Source organism: Rhipicephalus microplus, chromosome 1 (genome assembly GCF_043290135.1).
Source record: "Rhipicephalus microplus isolate Deutch F79 chromosome 1, USDA_Rmic, whole genome shotgun sequence".
Classification (NCBI taxonomy): domain Eukaryota; kingdom Metazoa; phylum Arthropoda; class Arachnida; order Ixodida; family Ixodidae; genus Rhipicephalus; species Rhipicephalus microplus.
The window spans coordinates 293,199,796-293,212,698 of NC_134700.1; the positions used below are offsets into that span (position 1 = coordinate 293,199,796).

General features: G+C 42.7%; 1 protein-coding gene across 1 annotated transcript in view; it reads left to right on the top strand.

The window, feature by feature from the left end:
* The window catches only part of LOC119159414 (acetyl-coenzyme A synthetase), a 79,825-nt gene that overhangs the window by 39,958 nt on the left and 26,964 nt on the right, over positions 1–12,903 (top strand). The window lies entirely within an intron of this gene.

Below are 12,903 nucleotides of genomic sequence, written 5' to 3' on the forward strand. Positions count from 1 at the left end.
TGGCAAGCTTTCGTTTTAGTTGTATAATTTTTCTTGTTATCCAAGGGTTTTTCTTGCGGACTGGTTTGATCTTTGTGGGAATCATATAGTGGTTTTGGGACGTTAAACCCCACATATCAATCAAAATCTTTGTGGGAACATATTTTGATAAGCAGTGCTGAACGATTCTTTCAAAGGTTGCCCATAATTCATCTACTGAAACTGTATCATCCTGCGAGAACGAGCTAAAGGTGGAATAGGATTCATCTAGGTAGTCAAGAAGGCTCACGTCATCGGCATTCACCCAGTCGAAAATTCATGTACTTCCTTTATGCTTAGGCAGCGGTGCGCCCAACAACAAGAAGCATTTAGTCGCATTGTGGTCCGATATGCCCCTGACAACTTCCCATGAAATCCGGTTTTCTGCTATGCTATCGCTCACAAATATCAAGCCAAGTACATTACTGCTTTTTGTTGTAACACGTGTTGGTTTTCGAATAAGCTGTCTAAGGCTAAAGTTAACAACAAAGATCAAGCAGCTCATCTGCATTATCAGTGTCGGCAGTATCATCAAGGGAATCCCATGTTATACCAGCGAAGTTGAAATCCCCCGTAAGGATTATCTTTGATTGATTGATTGATTTGTGGGGTTTAACGTCCCAAAACCACGATATGATTATGAGAGACGCCGTAGTGGAGGGCTCCGGAAATTTTGACCACCTGGGGTTCTTTAACGTGCACCCAAATCTGAGCACACGGGCCTACAACATTTCCGCCTCCATCGGAAATGCAGCCGCCGCAGCCGGGATTCGAACCCGCGCCCTGCGGGTCAGCAGCCGAGTACCTTAGCCACTAGACCACCGCGGCGGGGCAGGATTATCTTTGTAGACTGCGTGAAATGAGCTTCCATATAATTTGGTAGTACATGTAATACATCACGCGAAGCATTTGGTGGCCGGTACATTGTGCCTAAATAGAGGAAGGATTTATCTGTCGTTAATTTACACCAAAGTACTTCAGCACCAACAACTTCACGCATAGGTGTGACGTAGATATTTTCTTTTATCAAAATTGCTATACCACCCCCTCGTGAGCACCTATCTTTACGTATGACAGTATTACCAGGAGGGAATATATTGTTACTTGAAATCTTAGGAGAAAGCCCTGTTTCTGTTATTGTCACAATATCGGGCTGATGTTCTAGTATGAATGCTTCAAGTTCGGTACTTTTGTTAACAACCCTTCTGGCGTTTAGGTTTGCTATCACTAGGCAGAGGGGCGTTTTAATTTCACTCAGTTTTTTGCCTTCCGGACAGCAGATTTCTTTCCCACGTCTGCCCTCGCTTTTTTATGTTCGTCCCAGACATACAGTTGACCGTTTATCTTTATCTTGTCGTACACAAGTGTAACTTTTTCACCCTTTTCTCGGTTCCTCTTGGTGCTGTCCCAAAGTTTTTTCCGGATGTTACGCACACGGAGTGAAAAATCTTCGCCCACAGACACACTGGAATTCTTAAGCTTATAGCAGTTTTTCAATTGAGAATAACGGAGGTTTAATTATGAGAGCAAACAGATGACGTTGACTTAATCAACGTTTTACCGGATGACCAAAGTGACTGACTCAGAATAAGATGATGAGAAACTTGTCGTCCAAGTAGTCTGTCTGGCATCAACCTCCAGCATCAACCTCCAGCATCAATTTCTTTCATATGAAGAAATATTGATGCCGCTATGTTCTGCAGAGTAACAAATCGAGTCCGTTTTCACTCGAAAAGTGGAAACCCATCTGCTTTGAAGAGTGACGCTCTCACTGAGTCAGCTGGTGCTCTTGAGTAACGCGACCAGTTGTGCTTCATGGTTGGGCGAGCAGGAAACAAGCACGAAATTTAAATGCGTGTTAACGGGACATTAAAGAGCAAAATAATTTTTCGTGTATTAATAAAATAACAATTTCCCAAACCTGAAAACACCACTCTTACCATGACGTGACGCTTGGCATGTGAAAAAAAGCGTGAAAAGAAAATGAGAGTAGAGACGCCACCTTGACATCCCCGCACCAAACACCATGACGTCATAAATTTTGACGGCGTCTGCTTGATCCTCCGTATTTACAGTAAATGAAGTATACTATCTCATCTGCGGGTGCCATAGCTGTAACATACGGAGTTTTAGAAATTTTCATCAAACCCATGTCGCGAAAATGCGGAAAATACTTTTTGAAATTCGTACACATACTTTCACGCGCGAAGAATTCAGCGTGAAATTTTAAAAAATGAAACTTCAACTTTGATTTTCTCTGTTATATAGTACTGAACTTAGGGATATTTGTGACATAATATTTGTCAGAGTATAGTTTGTCAATATAAAATAAATTATTGTTTCACAATTAGGGTATTATTGGTGCATACTTTCATAGTATCCTTGGTGCACAGTGAATGGCTGCGTTCGGGGCGAATGTAGACATTAAGTAGCATTGCACATCACGCAGAATGAACCTGAAAGAAATTGCACAATCTTGTTCAGTTGTATGGCATTGCAACAACAGTTGTACTGAAGCTTCGCTTCGCATTCACTGTGAATTGAAGGTACAGTCGCGTCCGATATGAGTTCCTCGTACCATACATTGTAAACACTTTTTAGCCATTTTGGGCGTTTTTCGCTCGTATTCCAGCGTGCATCCCTAAGGTAATAAGTGAAACGCCCTTTAAAATGAGGTTTTCACTAACACCCTTGCTTGCGGTGTTTTTGTAGGGTCTTAGGGAGTTTTGTTTTCCTCGCTTGGACACCGCCAGTGCGAGGTGCCTTTTGGTGTTTTTGTAGAGTTTCTGGGGAGTTTCGTTTTCCTCGTTTGAACACCATGGAGTACCACTGTACATTATTAACATTGTTATCGTTGTTGTTGTATTCGTCGTCGTAATAGTACAGTAGTTGTCATTGTTGATGACGATGATGCTGGGTGTGTAAATAATTCAAATTGTCTATTACTCCTATTGCTCTCTCCGGTAAACGTTGGGTGCCCGTCACACGCTTCTGCTATCGGATTCATTTCCACCTTCAAATAAAACTACCGGGTTGGTAGCCACAGCTTGTTGGTACCTAAAGGGATCTCAACAGAGTTACATCCGCCTTCCGCCAGCCGTAAAAACACACCAATCAGCTCTTAATTATAAGCATCGTTATCGTGATCGTCTTCCTTATCTTTCCACCGCACTTCCTTCTCTAACCGCGCTTACATCAACTTCTAGCGTCACATTCATCCCACTTTGGGTCTTCTTTAGAACTTTTACGCACCCGCTGGCTGCGCACGTCATGTGCAGAACCATCAATTCCTTAGTATTAACTTACTTTCCTGTTTTTCTATCAAGGCGCATTACGACGCTCCGAAGGGCGTTTACTATGAATGTTTCCAAAAGATCGACCATACAAAAACTGGGAAAATAAGCCTATGAAGTGAGGACCCATTAGGACCGACTACATGACGCTTGTTTAGGCACTACCGAAACCAAGGCAATCAAATTAACACTGATAATAGGCTGCCCATCATGTGGCACATAAGCACTGACATTAGCAAAAAATATATATTCCAGCTCTTGTTCTGCGTGTATCGTGAGTTACGACTACACCTTTTCAACAGCCCGGGAAGAATTATATAAATACTTGTACGCCAAGAACGTGTACAACTTTCGGGTGGGATGCATTCGCTACGAAGAACCATTAATAAACCCATTAAGCATTCATTAGACTGAAGAAGGAAGGAAAATAGGAGGAAAAGTACGGCAGGGAGGTTAACGAGCCTACAGACAGCCGGTTCGCTACCCTGCGCATGAGAGGGGGATGGGGGAGATGAAAATAGAGAGCAGAGAAGGAACATAACAGACTTACGTAGCTAAAGAAATATGTGGACAACCTGCGACTTCCGCTTAACTGTAGGTCAATATGCATTGCTCCACGCTTTGATGTGCCCGTTCATCGTCTTGTAAAGAATACGGCCGCGTCTCATATGCGGTTTCTATCTCTGGGTAACGGCTTTGGGAAACTGTGAAGGCGATAAATACTGGCAATCAGTTATTTCTAATAGGGTAACGTTTTGTTAGCAACTTGTTAGACTTGTTAGTGAGTTTCGTGTTTCGAACACCGAAGAGACGTCAACTGCTGGTCGGATTCAAAAGCACCAGTTGTGTTATACAACATTGCTAAGCCCGAGTATGCGTCTTGCATATATGTGCACGTAAAATCCCGCTATTTCTGTTTTTTATTGTGATAGCAATTTTATCGATACTCGAGGGCGCATTTCCGCCGTCTTCGTCGCCATCAATGTTTTGCTCCATATAAAGTATAAATCGATAACACTGTCCCCATGACATGTGTTCTGGGCGGACAAAAAAAAAAAAGCTTGCGAAGGCTTCTTCCCGCAGGGGAGGGGGATAGTCGAGCAAATGCGTCGTAGAGTGGTGGGAATATTGCATGAATGTTGCGTAATTGGGTATGGTCTGCGAATGCTTAATTGGTATTTCGTTCTTATTACACTTTTGATTGAATGAAGTAGAAAATTTGCCTTCAACGTCAATAGAAAACCAAGTAAAGACTCCTTTGACTGAATTCCTAACGAGCGATCCAGTGCCTACTCATACGGTGTGGTCGTTTTAAATGCAAATGCATTTCTTAGTAGGGCTATGTCAGGCGTCCGTCGGGGTCCGTCCACCGCCCTCTCCCATAGCAAGAGGTGCGGACGCGCGCATCCCTAGCAACCAGAGCTCCCACCATGTCACGCTTCGGTGTCGGCAGCTGTCAGCAACAACTGTGGGCGCGCGCGCTTATCCTCGCCTCTAGCAACAGAAGTTCCGCCACCTTGACTTGAACGTGACTTGCCACTTCCTCAATGCAGTGCGTTTGAAACGCGTTTGTTGCGTTTGTGCTACCAGCGTTTGTGAAGCGATTGCGTTGATAAGAAGCTGACATTATGGCCGTCAGGTAGAACAGCAGGGGCAGTGCTTCACCGCTACTTCTCTCGCCGTTCGCTGTCTCTCCTCCCTGCGCCCCACTTTCTCGTCCGCTCGCACCTCACTCTCGACCGTTCGCAGGTTGGGCGCCTCTCAGAAACATCTGGAAATGTGTGTTCGAGTCGCCGCTATGAAACGCCAACGCCGAGAACGTTGTCTGTTTTGTTCATTTCATAGTATTTTTTAACCGTGCACGCTATGTTCGGAGACTACTTTCTGTGGCAATGAAGGGGAAGCTACGAAGGCGGAGCTACTGGTCTTGTACTCCTCCGCGTAATCCGGTTCGGCTCGCGTTTCAAATGACAGTCATGTTTAGGTAATCCCACTGCACACAGTTTGATGCGTCTGGTTGCACATTTATTTTATAGTATAGTTGGTGCTACGCACGGTGACTAGACGTACCTAGTCAAGTAAACTGTGAAGCCTGGTGAAATAATCCATGTCTGTTCTACGGGCTTTTTTATGTTTATTTGCGCCAGATTGGGCGAACGTTTGAACTCACATGAAACAACTTGATTTTTATTCCATAAATAATGCTACCACCAAAAACGTGTGTAAGATTCATGATATATTCAAAACATTTGGTTTGAAGCATTGGGTGGTCGAGTTAGTGAGCACAAGTAGATGCAAGACGCAATATGCACCTACTAATGTGCAATACTCGTTGGTAATTAGCGTCTAAATAAAGCCAGTTTCTACGAAACTGCCAAACAGTAAAATTATCTTAATTCACTGCTGTCTTGTAGGTTGCCTAATAAAGATAAATAAAGTATCTCTTCATATGATCCTATAGAGGGGCCTGCTGCTTTATTATATAGAAGTTCAGAATATCAGCTTGTACAGTTTTGTTGCTTCGTCGGTAATGCGGGACCAAACAGAACCGTAAACAGCTGCATGACACAATAATAGTTAATCAAGTTTTGGTCAGAGCACAACGCAACTTCGCATGGAGAGTAAGTGCATTGTGGTCTACAGAACACCTAGACATTAGTGTTCTACTTTGAAAAAAAAAGAAATATTCACACACAAACATTTATTATTTTGCCCATTTTGATTGGAGCGCAAATCAATTTACGATTAGCTTATGTCCAATATCTCTTCGTAGAAACCTTGATTAGCACTTCATCTAAAGGTACAGTCACCTTCGTTTTGTTATGTTGAACAGTTTCACCGTACTCACAGAGCAGTAAAGGCTTTTACGAGAAAAATGCCTTTTTCTTCGTCACTATATTTTCGTTGCTATCAGGTAACGCTTCAGACTAGGTATTAACACCAGGTGTCATTGGAAAGCGGAGATCGTAAGCTTTATGAGTTTGCAAAATTCAAACTTATTAGTGCAGCGCAGCGAGCATAGTACGTCCACAAACAGTGCGCGAAATGAGGAGTGCTTGCCGGTGTAGTGGGACCACCAACATGTGACGTTTAACGCCCCATAACCACGACATGATTATAGGAGGCGCTGTAGTGGAAGGCTCCAGATATTTCATCCATGTGGTGTTAAAAAACACTGCATGGTACAAAGGTGCACTGTCATCTCACAGCAGATGGGTCTCGAGCGTTTTTGCGCCATCGATGTGCGACTGCCGCAGCCGGGGTCGAACCCGTGACCTCCAGGCCAGCAGCCACGCAAAGTGAAATAATTTCAGATCTAACGTCTGAACATAATATTGTAATAATATTGTAGTTGTTGGAGACATTAATATTGACCTGTCATCCGATACCTCGAATGAGTACACGCTCCTCTTAAAATCCTTTAACTTGTGTAATGTCATAAATGAGCCAACGCGTATCACTGACACGTCATGTACTCTTATTGATCACGCCCTCTGCAATGTTGGTGATGATGTGCCCGCTGGTGTGCTTCCTGTTCCGATTGCCGATCACTTGCCTATTTTTGTTACCCTTATTAATGAGCCTCTCGATACGAAACCTTCTAGGGGAAAATTAACTACAAAGATTGACTATAAGTTACTACGAGACAAAATAAGTCAAATTGATTACTGCGCTATGTATGACGAGGATGTAAATATGGAATACAGTAATTTCATATGCTCTCTCAAAAATGCTGTGTCACTAAGCACCACCACAACTAGTAGTAAGTACGCCAAGCCACTCTGCCCTTGGATGACACCGAGTATTCTAGAAATACTGAAACAAAAAGACTATTGATATCACAAGTGGAAGCAGCAGAGAACCAAAGCCTACTACTTAAATAAATTCAAATGCTATAGGAATAAGTTAGTCGCCCTAATGAGGAAACGAAAAAAAAAGAATACTATGAAGAGGCTGGAGGCAACACTAAGCGAATTTGGGAAATAGCAAAATCCGCAGTTGGTCTTGACTCAGATAAACGCGTACTGCCTGACGATATAACTCAAGACACGGTGGATCGCTTTAACAAGTATTTTGCAGACGTCGGGCGTGCTTTGGCTGCTCAGTTTCCTGACACTACAGACCACACGCGTCCCATTAGACCAGTTTCTGATAGTTTTGCCATATTTGAGATAGAAATGTCCCATATCATGTCAATAGTAAAAAAACTAGACGCCAATAAAGCAGCTGGGCTCGATGCTATTAGAGTTAAATTAATAAAAAATAACATGACATTCTGGCAGACCATTTGCTGCACATGTTTCAACACTGGCAGGACTGTGGTATGTACCCAAATGAGCTTAAGTTGGGCAAAGTCGTCCCTGTATACAAAGACGGAGACCGATCAAGTGAATCAAATTACAGACCAATATCTGTGTTAAGTGTAATTAATACAATTTTTGAAAAAATTCTATCAGTGCAGATAACATCATTTGCATCCAAACATAATATAATTTGCTCAAACCAGCATGGTTTTCGAGCACACAGATCTACATCTACTGCAGTTTTGGTATTAACCCAACAAGTTAACAAAGCCTTGAACAACAATAAGATAGCCGTCGTAGTTTTTTTAGACATAAGAAAAGCTTTCGATTCCGTCAACCACAACATCATGTTAAGTAAGCTTCATGACTACGGTTTTCGAGGCCAAATTCACCAGCTTCTCAAATCATACCTATCCGACCGCCAGCAACGAGTAGTGATGAATGGTGTCGAGTCCTCTACTCAATCAATGGTCTCTGGGGTACCACAAGGCTAAGTTATTGGACCCACTCTTTTTTCCCTGTACGTTAACGATTTTCCCTCCATCCTACTATATTCAGAAGCTTTAATGTACGCAGACGATACGGCACTAATCTTTGTTGGTGACAGCTTAAAAGACATCGAAGATAAAATTAACGCAGAGTTGCAGAGAGTACAAGTATGGTTTAAACGAAACCACCTAAATATCAACACAGAGAAAACTAAATACATGGTCTTTCACTCTAGGAAAAAAGAACTCGACTTTGCAGGTTTCAACTTGGTTTTAGATACAGCACTGCTATAGCCAGTAGCCTCGTTTAAGTACTTAGGGGTCATGTTTGACTCGGACATGAACCAGAAATCGCATATAAAAAACACATGCTCCAAGCTAGCATATGGGTGTCACACGCTACTAAAAGCCCGTGAATGTTTTGGCGCATCGATTTCGCGCATCCTATACTTTGCATTCGTGCACAGTCACTTGAGCTACTGTATAGCATCGTGGGGCAGTACATATAAAACTCATTTGAAATGTATTAGCCGCCTGCAAAAGAGGGCGGTCCGGATTATTACATACTCAAACAGGACGGATACTGCAAAACCACTGTTTCAAATGATGCGTGTACTTCCACTGGACTCTGTTCACGTGTCTAGTGTTGCTGATATAGTACATGGAATAATAAAACGTGATGAACCATTCCCATTAAGCACCTTTACGTTACCCGCGCGCTGTACAAGAGCTGCAGCGAATCACTGTTTTAATTTACCGGTAGCCAGAAATACCTACGGTCGAAGGCTCATAAAATTTCACGGCGCTCTCATATGGAATGCGATACCGACTGATGCGAAAGAGGCTAGAAATTTTTCATTGGCCATGAAGCATGCACTTCATGCAAACTTTCTAAGTAATACGTCTGCATAGTAATTTATTATTATTATTATTATTATTATTATTATTATTATTATTATTATTATTATTATTATTATTATTATTATTATTATTATTATTATTATTATTATTATTATTATTATTATTATTATTATTCTGTGCTACAAGTAGCTATGTTCTGCGCTATGTTTCTTTTTATAGTTCAATCATGTGTTTTTTGCTTTTTTTGTCTATTTTCAACATTGTATCCAGTTTGATGTCCTTTGTCGCTGTGTAACCGCTTGCGCAAGTATGTAGGTATGTCACACAATTGGTCCCTCTACTAGCCAGTTAGGCTTTGGGACCAAACAAGTGTTTGCGAAGTTTTTTGTTACATGGATGTGAAAGTTACAATAAAAAACATTCATCACGCATTTATTTATTAAACGTAGCGATTTGCTGTATGCTATGTTTTATGAACATCATTTTTTCAACTGCATCAAGCACGAATATACGTGTCATTTTTTTTTCAAAAACATCCTCGTCGCGAGTGCAAGATTTTATTGGCAAGCGTCGGGCATGTCCCAGTACATCAACTAATCAGTTTTTTCATTCAGTCAACAAATAAAATAGTCGACGTTGCGTCATTAGCTCAGCCAATATTAAAGGAACAATACTTTATTTAATTGGAAAGAATAAAGCCTTTGATTAAGCAGTAGGACGCGGTGGCAAGCATTGTGTGCGTGAGTGCCATATACCTAAAAGCAAGGACTTTACAGCAGAGCCATCATGCTCGAGGTTTTCAGTGTGTCGAAGATCATCATGACCCGGCACGCACTCATTGAGCGCCCAAGCGTTCTGCCCAAACGTTGAGTACGAGAAGCTGACAAACGCGTCCACCAATTCTCTTACGACAAAGCCTTGCAGCGTGCTTCATACAAGCTTCACCAAGTTTTGGGGTTGTTGTGGCATCGTTATTTAACTTCCGCGGATCGAGTTAGCGACTCCCTTTCTACAAAGTAAACATGACGCGCCTTCAGCTGCCTTTACCTGGCCTGCACCTGCGCATGCTAGGACACACACAGGGTCATGCGTCCGCTTTCCACGAACTCTGCCCACGGGAACAAAGTCACGAGCTCCCTAGCGAGACCCGCTAATATTTTGCGACGGCTGGGTTTTAGCCGGGCAGGCAGACTCGAGTCGACTTCATCGGGTTCATGTAAAAGCAGCTGCAGCCGATGCGACCAGCCCGCGCCAGTACACCGTATTCGTCGAGCCAGCCAAGTCACGAGTCAACTCCACATCAAAGCGGCTGTTTGACTGGACAGCCTTGGCGACTGGCTGAACCAAGTATTATTCGACAACAAGAAGCGTTCAGAGAGAGTCCCGAAGTGGCTGTCAGTAAGCCAGTAACTGTTGCTTGGAGGACGCTGAGTAATGCGTGCGTCGGTGTCACTAAATGTGGCTTTTTAATCGTTCAGAGGAGAACACATTAAGCGCGACGCTTGCTAAGCGTGCAGCAGCGGCCGGAGCGACTCGTGTAAAGAGCGTACATGCATTCTCGATTCGAGGATACCACTCTTGCTTTGACGTCAGCAGTTCAAGAACGAAAGGCGCATGACAGCAAGCAGTGCGAATGCGGCCTCGTGTCGTACGGAAAGTTTTGTCGGACAGCTGAGCCGCGGAGGTAAATTGAAGGACTCGGAATGCCAGCTGTCACAACGCTGCAAGAAATAAAATATAGGCATGACCGCAGGGCAATGAGGATCAGTCAACGTTCGCGCACGTGGACACGTGACATTCTGTTTGCCGACGACGTTGTTTAACTGCATGACAGCCAGCAGCTCTGCTTGATGCCTGAGGGCTTCGCTTGTGTGTGTATGTCTAAACCAACCACGGCAAAACGCTGCGAGCTTAGGCGTAACTGCATTGCACGCCTCGCATTGTTTTCAAAATGCTTCCCACCACACACCCCACAATACCCACTAAAAATAAAAATTAAACAAAACAAGAAAGGAAGGGTTCCGTGAAACACTATTTCAAAGAAATGACTAACTGTACATGGCCACGTCATCTTGCATAAAAAGCCAGAATAAATAATTTACCCCGCCGTGGTGGTCTGGCGGCTAAGACACTTGGCTGCTAACGCAAAGGTCACGAGATCAATTCACGGCTGCGATGGTTGCATTTTCGATGCAGGCGAAAATGCTGTAGGACCATGTGCTCAGATTTGTGTGCATGCTAAAAAACCCCAGGTGGTTGAAATTTCCAAAGCCCTCCACTCCGGCGTCTCTCATTATCATATGATGGTTTTGGGACGTTAAACCCCACATAATATTATTAAAATGAGTAATTTAAAAAGACAAAAATACGTGCATATACGCAAAGTTGAAACGCTTGGAAGCACATTACTCCGGACTACTACTTTGGGAGAGGTTGTTTATCAAAGACCACAGAAATAGTTTGACAAGTGTGGCGTCAGTATCACTGCACAGTTCAGAGCACCACTTTCTGACGCGCGCTTTATGGCGTAATAATTGCCACGCACTTCCTTTTCTAGCCAAAAGCGGTAGGGTGTAAGGATACACGTGATGCTATTAGGGACATGCAAATGTTACCTTCCCATTACTGTACGAATATTTCGGTTTCCTTTGACAGACCATTATCCTCAGTGAAACTTCATGTTGGCAAAGACTAGAGGAAGCAGAACAACACTGTTATCATTAGCGAGACGTATAAAGAAAAATAAAAAAACTCGACGTTTACTTATGATACGTTCACCTATAGGACTTGGTGAAATTCGCCAAACCGGGTGTCACCAGTGGAAAAATAAAGAACAGAGCACAAGTTTTAGAATGGAAAGCTCAGTTTGTTGGAATAGATTCATACTTTGAACCATGCAGCGCTCACCATAACGACAAAGGACAGAGCCCAAGGCATGCCTTCTAATGAGATCTGCATAATTTGTTATAGATTATGCTTCCAAGTATGTCACTTCATTCCAAATATTTAACATATCTAGTCCCTTAAAGGTACATACCACATGGATTGGTAATAGCGTGTAGACAACGGAAACGTCAGGGGCAAAAAAAAAGAAAGCATTTTTTCGGAGTAATATACCATGCGCAGCCTACAAAAAAAGAAGATAAGACGCTTACAAAAAATGACGTGTTTTCTTTTTGAAATGTAGAAAGTATTGGCAAAATGAAAAAGGAACAAAAGGCAGGTTGGGGGTGGTAGACAACCAGCAACCAAGCTCCATATCACCTTATCTTATCACTGTTCACAATCCGACCTTCTTACACATCATCTATTCCTCTTAAGTGTGAATACAGTAAACAGGAAGCTAATGTGTTTAATATAGCTGCTTTGGCAATCTCGATTTCGTTTGATTGATTTGTAGGGTTTAACGTCCCAAAACCACCATATGATTATGAGAGATGCCGTAGTGGAGGGCTCTGGAAATTTCGGCCACCTGGGGTTCTTTACCGTGCACCCAAATCTGAGCACACGGGCCTACAACATTTTCGCCTCCATCGGAAATGCAGCCGTCGCAGCCGGGATTGCTATGGCAATCTTGTCTTTCTCCTTTCGTTACAAACTTTTCATTCAATTCAATCAGTTTTCCCCCTCAGGGCCTGTAAAATTAGATAAGGGGCCGCACACATTGACTTAAACGACACAGATGCGTACATGTTCGGTAGATGTGCATGATAATAACACAAAAACTGAACACATAACTGTATTAAAGGTCGATTAATTAAAAAACATAGACAATAATAATGCAAACCCAAAAACAAAGGCGATCGTTAGTATACTAGCGTAGAAATAAAATGATAAAGGCGTAAAGTTAGACATGCAATTAAAGTGCAGTGAGGTTAGTCATGGCGTGCCTTAAGCTGAATTGATCTGTGATGCTAACAATGTTTTGAGAAATAAGTG